Below are 9014 nucleotides of genomic sequence, written 5' to 3' on the forward strand. Positions count from 1 at the left end.
GATCTTCATCAAATGTGATCTGTAGCATCGTTATAAGGTCATATCATGCATATATTCAAGTTAAAACTGTCAAGGTCAAGTTAGCGACTTTGGCTCATTAAGGCCGTTTTGTTTTGATTTATTAGCGATGCAACTGTAGAAACAATTTTCCTTGCCCGATTCTTTTCTTTTCCTTACTGCAGTATAGGTCTGTTGAACAACCTAGACAAAGTCCGAGCAAACTGTTTTTGATGCACAGTTTCCGTCATATGATACAGATAAAACAGAACTACGATTATCTTTAAAAAAATGCATCTTATTTATTCACATGTAGTCTTTTCAATGATTTTCTTTATGTGTCCTCAAAAAATGTATGCCGGAAATAATCTATTTTAACAGTTACCTGTTGCTATTGTTTGTCACTTCATTTTCGTTGCTAAATATATTTCCTGTTATTTTATATACATGTAATTGAGAGTTTGCGGTATTCTATGATACAATGTGCATCGTAGTAGCAGGTTCTCTTAAATATTTTACGTGACAAACAGAACGGTTCTTCACCAGATGTGATACGTCATATTCTAAATATATCATTTTAAAAAATCTTATATACTTCCTGTTTTTATTTCAATAGTCTTTCGTAGAATTAATTATCTATATGTTCCAGGGAATCAAACTGGACTAAAATGGCCGATAAAAATGTAGGTAAAACTATATAAATAAAGTAATTAAACGTTAATAATAAACCATGTAATTCAGTTTTTATTACAGATTTTAATCTGATAACATTTACAAGTTTAGTTTTATTTTAAAAATTTAAAAAGTAAACATTAAAATTGTAATGTATTTTGTAAGTTTACACTTGTTTAGGCTTGTTTTTTTATTATTCATAACGAAACAATTTCACTACACGCATTCGATTATCCCATTGACAAATTGTGTGAACACTAAACAACCTTCCCGACGAAATACGGACACTATGGTATGAGTTATTGATTTTAATTAGTGTTTAATGAATAAAACAATGGTTTCCTATAGTCAGTTTGTGTACAATTTTAAGTGGCTCTTTGTGCGCTGTTTCAATCTAATTTACGTCCTTGTACGACTGTGAATTCTCTTAAAAATTGTGAATATAAAATTTGTATGTTATCACTATGTACGGAAACATAATAATACGATAATCGTTGTTTGTGCAGTTGCACGTTCTTTCATCGCTTAATTCATATTAAAGAGGACGCGAGTCATTATTTGTGCTGTCATGGTTATTTTATAATGATTCAGAAGCAGGATAAATTTAAAAGATTGGAGTCAGTAGGTTAAAGGTAACGATAAAATTGACCTTTAGACTAAAAGCAGTTCCCACTCAAAAACTTAAAACTCTTTGGCTTAGAGTCATCTATCCTCATAGGATAATTACCTGTGGTCAGTAGATGGCACCTACTATTTTGGATCGAGTAAGTCATAGGTCCAGGTAAGGGTGACATAGAGACTTATATTAGTTTCCATTCAGTACTTAATGACCGCCTAGTCCTTCTGTCGATGATCGTCTTAAAATATAACTGAAATTGTTTGGCTTTATCCCAAATGTAAGGTGCAAGAAACGTCATAGCTACACATGCATCTGTACCGACGCGTATTGTACCAACAAAATTGAATGGGTCAAGAAAGCGTTCCATGATCTTTATCCGATTTGAACAATCAAACAGTTCGTATAACTTAATGATACATAAAGAGAGAACACATATTTTCATAAACTTAAAAAAGTCTTAGCAACAGGTACAAACGTGGTCAAAACTTGGGATAAGATTAATAACTGATTTGAGTACGAAATAAAATAAAACAAACATAAGTGTTTATTTAAATGTAAGGATGTAACATGTCAGTAACGAACCAATTATAAAATAGCTCCACAAAGCTTTTTTATTTTGAATTTAAAAAAAAAGAATGCGAATGTTTAAACCTAAGTTATTGATCTTAATGAAGAGCTCCCCTTCGAAGAAAGTTTTGGCTGGCAATTTGCTCATGAAGATCGAAATCACAGCATACAGCATAATATACCCATTTGCCTCAAATAGACCATCATGGGGACATTTGTGTTTTACAAACAGCTCGTGTTTTGAATACATATCTAAAAATTTAGTATAAACAATGCACATTCAGAGTCTCTTCTCGCTAAAATATCAGACTTGCTGTTTCAATCAAAACTTAAATTATGCATTGTTGCCACCTTCTACGGAATAAACAATGTTTCCACACTATTTGTAGTTTCGTTTTACATTAGTTTTCTGTTATTATGAATATAATTTAATGACATTCTAAGTTCTAAATAAGAAATATCAAAACGAAAATAATTAAATGAAATGACTTTCATCTTAAGGTAGTTCTGCACGTTTGATAAACCGGACGTGATGGCGTAACGTCATTTATCCAGATGACGAAAGATAAAGCTTAGATCGGCGTACGGAAATGAAAATCAGTTTATGACCTAATGTAGTCTATTCTGACTTCATCAGTCTGGCTCATCGTATGTTTTGATAAGAAAAGAGACATAATTATACAAAATTTGAATAGCCTCAGGAGTTATCTCCTTTGAACAAAACATAGGGTCTGAACACAGACTAGACCCAATGGTAATTGGTGAGTAAATTTATTACAGCGGTGAGGTTAGTTTCTTTGTAAAGTTAAAATATGATATCAAAACATCTCAAACGCTAAATGATTTTAAAAGAATGTCTTAAGATCAGCTTGAAATGCGCGAATCTCTATCATGATCAAATATCTCAAAAATAAACACACGGAAATATATATATTATGTCACTATTTCATAGGCAATATGTTTATTAATGATTATGAGAAATTTAAGTAAAATACACATTGTAGAAAAATATCTTTTCACAAAAAATGATATTAAAGTTTTTGTTTTCCCACAGACCACCATCATGAAAACTTGGGTGCGGTCAAACATTTTCAAATCAGTCTGTCAAAACATCGGGCTCACGACCCTTTCATTTTTGAATTGCCTACGTATACTCTAAAGTTTTGAAAAAAGTCTATTTGTTGAAAATCGTTTGATCCAAACGTGCAAACTACCATAAGGAGAAAACCTTTCCATTTTATTCAGATGAGCACCTTCCACAGCTCACAATAATCATCGTTTAGTGTAATAGTGACAACGTTAGTAACTAATGAATACAACCACTCGTTTACATTTAAGGCGGGGATTGAGGGGTGAAATTCATGGGGTAAAACCTATGAACACTGATATTTGATTTTAACAGTTGTTTCTTGTATACTAAAAACCTACAATGCAATGCTGAATAGAGTAAAACACATTAAAATGAAACACTACATTTTTATTTCATAACTTATTTTGTAATTTTATAAGATGTATTCAGACATTCATCTTTATACTTTATTTTCAATTTTTTGCATTCAATCCTAATGTGTTTAATACATACATACATTTGTGTCTAGCATAAATATTCTTGCTGCAAAAATACCATATCACTATGACATTGTCGAGTTAATATATACCACTTTTACTGATAAGGGAACAAGACAACTGTAAAAGCGAAATAACTAAGAAAGATTTCAAACTACTTTATACAAATTTGCTTCCCTTCTAATATTTAAGATAAGTATGTACATCTACAAGTAACAAACTAAAGGCATTGATTAATCCCCTGTCATTCCGTTGAAATGTAAGCTGCTGATCTTTACGAAATATACATTAATTATTATAAATAAAAGTTCTACTTGTCCTTAACTGAACACTTTAAAAAATGTCGGATGTTTCATTTCAGTGACATAATATCCACAGATCCATAACTGTAAAAAGAAATATTTAAAAGTTATACCACAGTTTTTCTTAAATCAATATGGAGAGAATCTTCTGATATTTTTCATGAACTTAGATTCCTATAAGTCACTACCACGTACTAAATACACTATTCCTAATTTTTATAAAACACTTATAGATGTATGGATTGAATTCAATAATAGCAAAATCGATACAACTAAATTAGAATCTTTTCAAGAAATACGTAAACAAATACTCTGGGGCAATCGTTTCATAAAATATAGCGGCAAATGTCTTATATTTAAGTCATGGATAGACTCCAAGATCATTTTCGTTAATGATATAATCTCAAATACTGGAGAAATCGATGTTAATAAAATATTAACTCTTCTTAAATCTAAGCATAACTGGATAGTTGAAACTCAAATCATTAAGAAGGCAATACCAAATTCATGGAAAACGAAACTAAAATCAAAAGATTCGTACTCAACAAGGGTAAAGACAGAATTAGCTTTATTTATTGAACCTAATAAACCTTTAAAAGATATGACAAATAAAATCATATATGATATACTTCTAAAAAGAAAATTTGAACGCCCATATATCCATAAATACTGGGAACAGCAGTTTGGTAAACACATTATGTGGAGTTCCTTCTATTATGTTTTAAATAAAGTCACTTTATACAACAAAGTAAAACAGTTTAAGTACAAACTTATCCATCGTATTGTTGCTACAAATCTGAATTTATTTACTTGGAATATATTTGATAATCCGTTTTGTAAACACTGTAACTGTATTGAGGATTATTCGCCTTTTTTCCTAGACTGCAGATATCTGATAAATTTCTGGACAATCATTTCTAACGTCTTCAAAAAATGTGGTTTTTCGAGATCGTTTAAAAACTTAGAAAGTATCGTCATTGGTTATAAAATTGAACTTAAAGAGTATCAAGGCGTAAATTTATTATTAAATACCATTTCATATTGCATATATAAAACCTATTTTATTAGCGATAGACGAACTAAATATTTAAATATTAGTAATGTCCTGTACAATGATATTATTGTTCTAATAGACTATTTGGAAAAAAGAAATACAAGACTACCTATTTTGAAAACCTTTTTGAAATACATGTAATGTAACAAATGTTGAATAATACTTTGTCTCACATTCTATACATTTATATTTTCTTTTATACTGCTTTTTATATTGTATATGTTAATTTGAAAAAATAAACGGGTCGTTCTACAGATGTAAGACGATTCCAAAAAGAAAAAAAAAGAAATATTTATTTCTAGTTCCTATTTTACTACAGAAGTTGAAAATTTCATACTGAGACATAGACTACCTTTCCAAGGGATACTGAAAAGAATCTATGGAAATTTTGTTGCACAGATCAATTCATTTGCGAAGAGGAATACATGGCATACTAGTCTAGTACATCAATAACGAGGAAGAAAGAAAATCAGACAACGAAGTATCACACAGGATACATCTAGATTAAGCCTACAACATAAACTGCAAGTACCAACGATGTGTAAAGGTATGTGAGAAATCACCAGTATATTTGTAATCCGCATATAAGCAAATTTAAATTGTATCCGGATATGCTGCATCTAATAGTGTGTTTTCTAAGTTGGAATGACACTATATAATTAACTATATTAACGTATGATCAGGTTCAGTTATCCTATTGATATTAACATTAAATATCAAGACATTTACTGGAAGGGTGGACTACAATCTCAGTAAAATTATTTCCTATGATTTAAAATTGTTTTCTTAAAAAGGATGCTTTAGAGTACAAATAAAGGTACATCGCATACTCCATGACCTTAAGTGAAGTATTATATGCATAAAATTGTGTTAATGATTGCGATCTTTGTGCATCACTCATCAGGCCCCCTATCAGCTCTTTTACAAAATGACATTGAATAGACAGATCGGAAATAATAACAGCACATTTTAGTATGGAGAACAGACTGCTGCTCGAATAAACAATTTTTATAAAAACTAGAATGCTTCTAAGGAAAGCAGTGACCGTGTTTTTGTTCAAGGGAAAGTCCAGTAGCTCCGGCTTTAGCGGACCATAATTATACAATAAATTCTTTTAAAGTCCCTTCATTAGTTTCAGTTATTTTCCTAGCTAAAAACTGAAATAATTCAGTACAGTAAGTAGGGGATAATTTAAAATGAATACAAGAGATAGAGTCATGATTGAGCTCTGCACTTCATGTTCTATCAATAGATCAAGTGTTTTTAAAGTACCTTTCGGAGTCTCAAAGTTCTAGACCAGACAAAACGTGTCAGTCAAAACACAAACAGCGTCTTTTTAACCCCTTCCTTCCGATCATAGACTGGACTACATGATATGTATTTTTTTTATTTGAAAAAAGAATGAATGTAGGGATAATACACGTCGTTTTTTGTGTATTAACGTCTGCAGAATTCCGCGGGATTGTTTGTGACCGAGACCGTTAATACATGGGCGGATCCAGTGAAAAAAAGTAGTTTTTATGCAAGAATGTAAAATACCCACTCTTACACGACTAGTGTCATTTTCCGTTAAACAAAGAAGGCCAAAAGTTGTTTGTTGTTATACAACAATACATTTTTTTTCTGACGTCACAATTATTACATCATAGCGTCAGACGGCATAGAGGCGCGTGGTCCCAATCTTAGACTCTGGTTACCTCCCCTGATGGTCCGTCCACAGCGTCACAAGAAACGACTATTTAAAATCGGCGTTATTGAGGTACTTCAGTCTTTCAGACATGTTTGAATAATGATGAATAAATGGCGAAAAGAAAACTATTTCTGAATAGCAAATTTATTCTAATGCTTGTTTTTGTGTGTAATATGCGATATGTCATGTCATGAGCACTTCGCAGTACCTGAAGAAATTCACCCACTGACCTATATTATCAATTTGTATATCGCATTTGGTGACGTTACAGCTTTATTACGTCACTGTTGGCGCGTTTCATTCACGAACATGTACCGGTACCGTATATCAGATAATGGGGAGCACAACTCAGGTTTATTCCCAAACCATTTTCGGTACATATTTTATTTCCAAATGCATTGTATACTTTACAGCTATCTCACGCCTACTCGGTTTGCTTCTTAATATCAGTGAAAGTGCAAATATTTGACAATGAAAGTGCTTTCAGCTTGCTAAATCAGCTTGCTGGTAAACACCGCCACGACCACAAATCAAGAATGAATTAGCAAACTTTAAGTTCTCTGTAAAGTTAAATCAAATCTACATCGTCTACCATTCCCCGATTTCTGATATTTGATACAATGGTTGTATAAATGCAAAAAAATATGATGGCACTCACCTTTGTTGACGTTCTTTTATCACGACATGCACTAGCTCGGAAGTTGCGACATAGCGATTTAGCGTATACCTCTGAAAGAAGTAGCTCTGTTGTTTACCAGGCGTGTAGCTGTTTTTCTATATGATTTTAGGCATACAAATGTCAAATAACGATTCCTTTCACGAGATAAATGTATAACCTACAGCAAATTAAAGTATTTCTTTCGTTTTGCATAGACTGTGAAGCGAGTGATTTGCTCTTGAATAAAATAAGATAAGTTATTTCTTAATTAAAGTGCATCCGACATGACTATTCCTATCTACAGAAAAGACGGAACAAGAAACAATAAATTAAAGTTAACTTCATTTCCGTAGTTCCATTTTTCAGTATCTTTCTTATCGCAGGTCTATCACCTTTTATGATCAGAAATAACGATGTGAGGTCCGTGTTATGTGCAATTTTTCATTTTTATCTAATTGCATCAAACGAGAACCTTAAGATAAACCACTGACGGAAACTAGAAACAGACAAGGACATTTGAAATCTTACAAAATGAATGGTTCAAAATGCACGTAATTAGAACCTACAATAAGACTTAAATGTTCACTGCTAATGGTTATATATTCAATGTATGTATAAAAAATTTATCTTTCAATTATTCTTTTCAGAGGAAATGAGAGACGATGTTTCGTATCAATATCTTTAATGCTGCAAAAGGAGTTATACCAACACCACCGTTCGTTGTGGGAAATACAAAAGGATCGTGAGAATAAAAGACAACCGCAAGGGTGAAGCAGTTGTAATTTACTCTACACTGAACGGCTAATTTTAACGCAAATGCAGCGTAACCATATGCAACATATACTTGCTACATCATACGTGTACCAATTTCACATACCAGGCATGTGACATTGTGCTATTTAAAGAGTTTACATTGTTTACATAAATGAACTTTGAAACTGATTTATGTCGGGTTTTCAGTTACTATTTCTTTTTAAAGTGAATCACAACTAAGACAATTGAATCACCAAGTTCTATTTCTCTTCCTTTTAGTCATCTTTGAACCTTAGAAGATCTGGAAACGAAGCACAAGAACATCATAATTTATATGAAAAATTGCATTCATGTGTGGACATGTTATGTCCTTATTCTTCTTTATGCACGACATATTACGTGTAGAAACGTTAGGTAACAGTATCTATGAAGTGATTGGAACTCACCATCATTATTTAAAGTGATGCGACATGAAGATATACTCATTTCGAAATCAAATGGAATTGTACACATTAAAAATTGTGAAATTATCCGAATATGTTTTAGTGAATAATTTTAAATGTGTAATATAAAATATAAAGGGATACATTTGCTTCCTTGAATTGGATTACAGTACGGATATTTACAGAGGTAGGTTACCTTCTAAACATTGAAAATCATACAGTCAGATATTTCTTTCATTTAAACCATATCAGTGATGGTATATTAGAAAACTAGTCTGATCTATTGTCATATACAAATAATTGATTGTGTGCATATCTTTATAGAAATTGAGAAAATAAGCGTTCCACAGCTTTTAACCCGTTTTGATTCAATAAAGTTTTGCCAAAATTTGGTTTCGTCAGCCATGATGATGTACTTCTCCGTTTAGATAATTTTCTCGCCATAACCTCAGGCGCCAGTAGGCCTAAAGAGTAAAGGAAAATTTGAAATAAACTTAAAAAATACATACTGCAAGTGCAATTTCTAATCATATGTATGACGTAAAAGTATTTTTTTTTCTGACAGATAACAACTATAGCGACACCACCCATGAAACATACTCACATACTAATGAACTTGCAATAGAAAAGAACGAGGTAACTCTTCATAACCGTAACAGTAGGAGTGTACAATTTGCTTCCCCTTTACCGTCA

At 31.9% G+C, this 9014-nt stretch overlaps 1 long non-coding RNA gene across 1 annotated transcript; it reads left to right on the forward strand.

Annotated features, from left to right (window-relative positions):
* The first annotated feature begins 639 nt into the window (after positions 1-639).
* Positions 640-8712, forward strand: LOC128554459 (uncharacterized). The gene is made up of 3 exons (XR_008369612.1): positions 640-680; positions 5097-5324; positions 7773-8712. It is a non-coding gene; the product is annotated as an uncharacterized LOC128554459 (long non-coding RNA).
* The last annotated feature ends 302 nt before the right edge of the window (positions 8713-9014 follow it).

This window comes from Mercenaria mercenaria, unplaced genomic scaffold, assembly GCF_021730395.1.
Source record: "Mercenaria mercenaria strain notata unplaced genomic scaffold, MADL_Memer_1 contig_5050, whole genome shotgun sequence".
Lineage (NCBI taxonomy): Eukaryota > Metazoa > Mollusca > Bivalvia > Venerida > Veneridae > Mercenaria > Mercenaria mercenaria.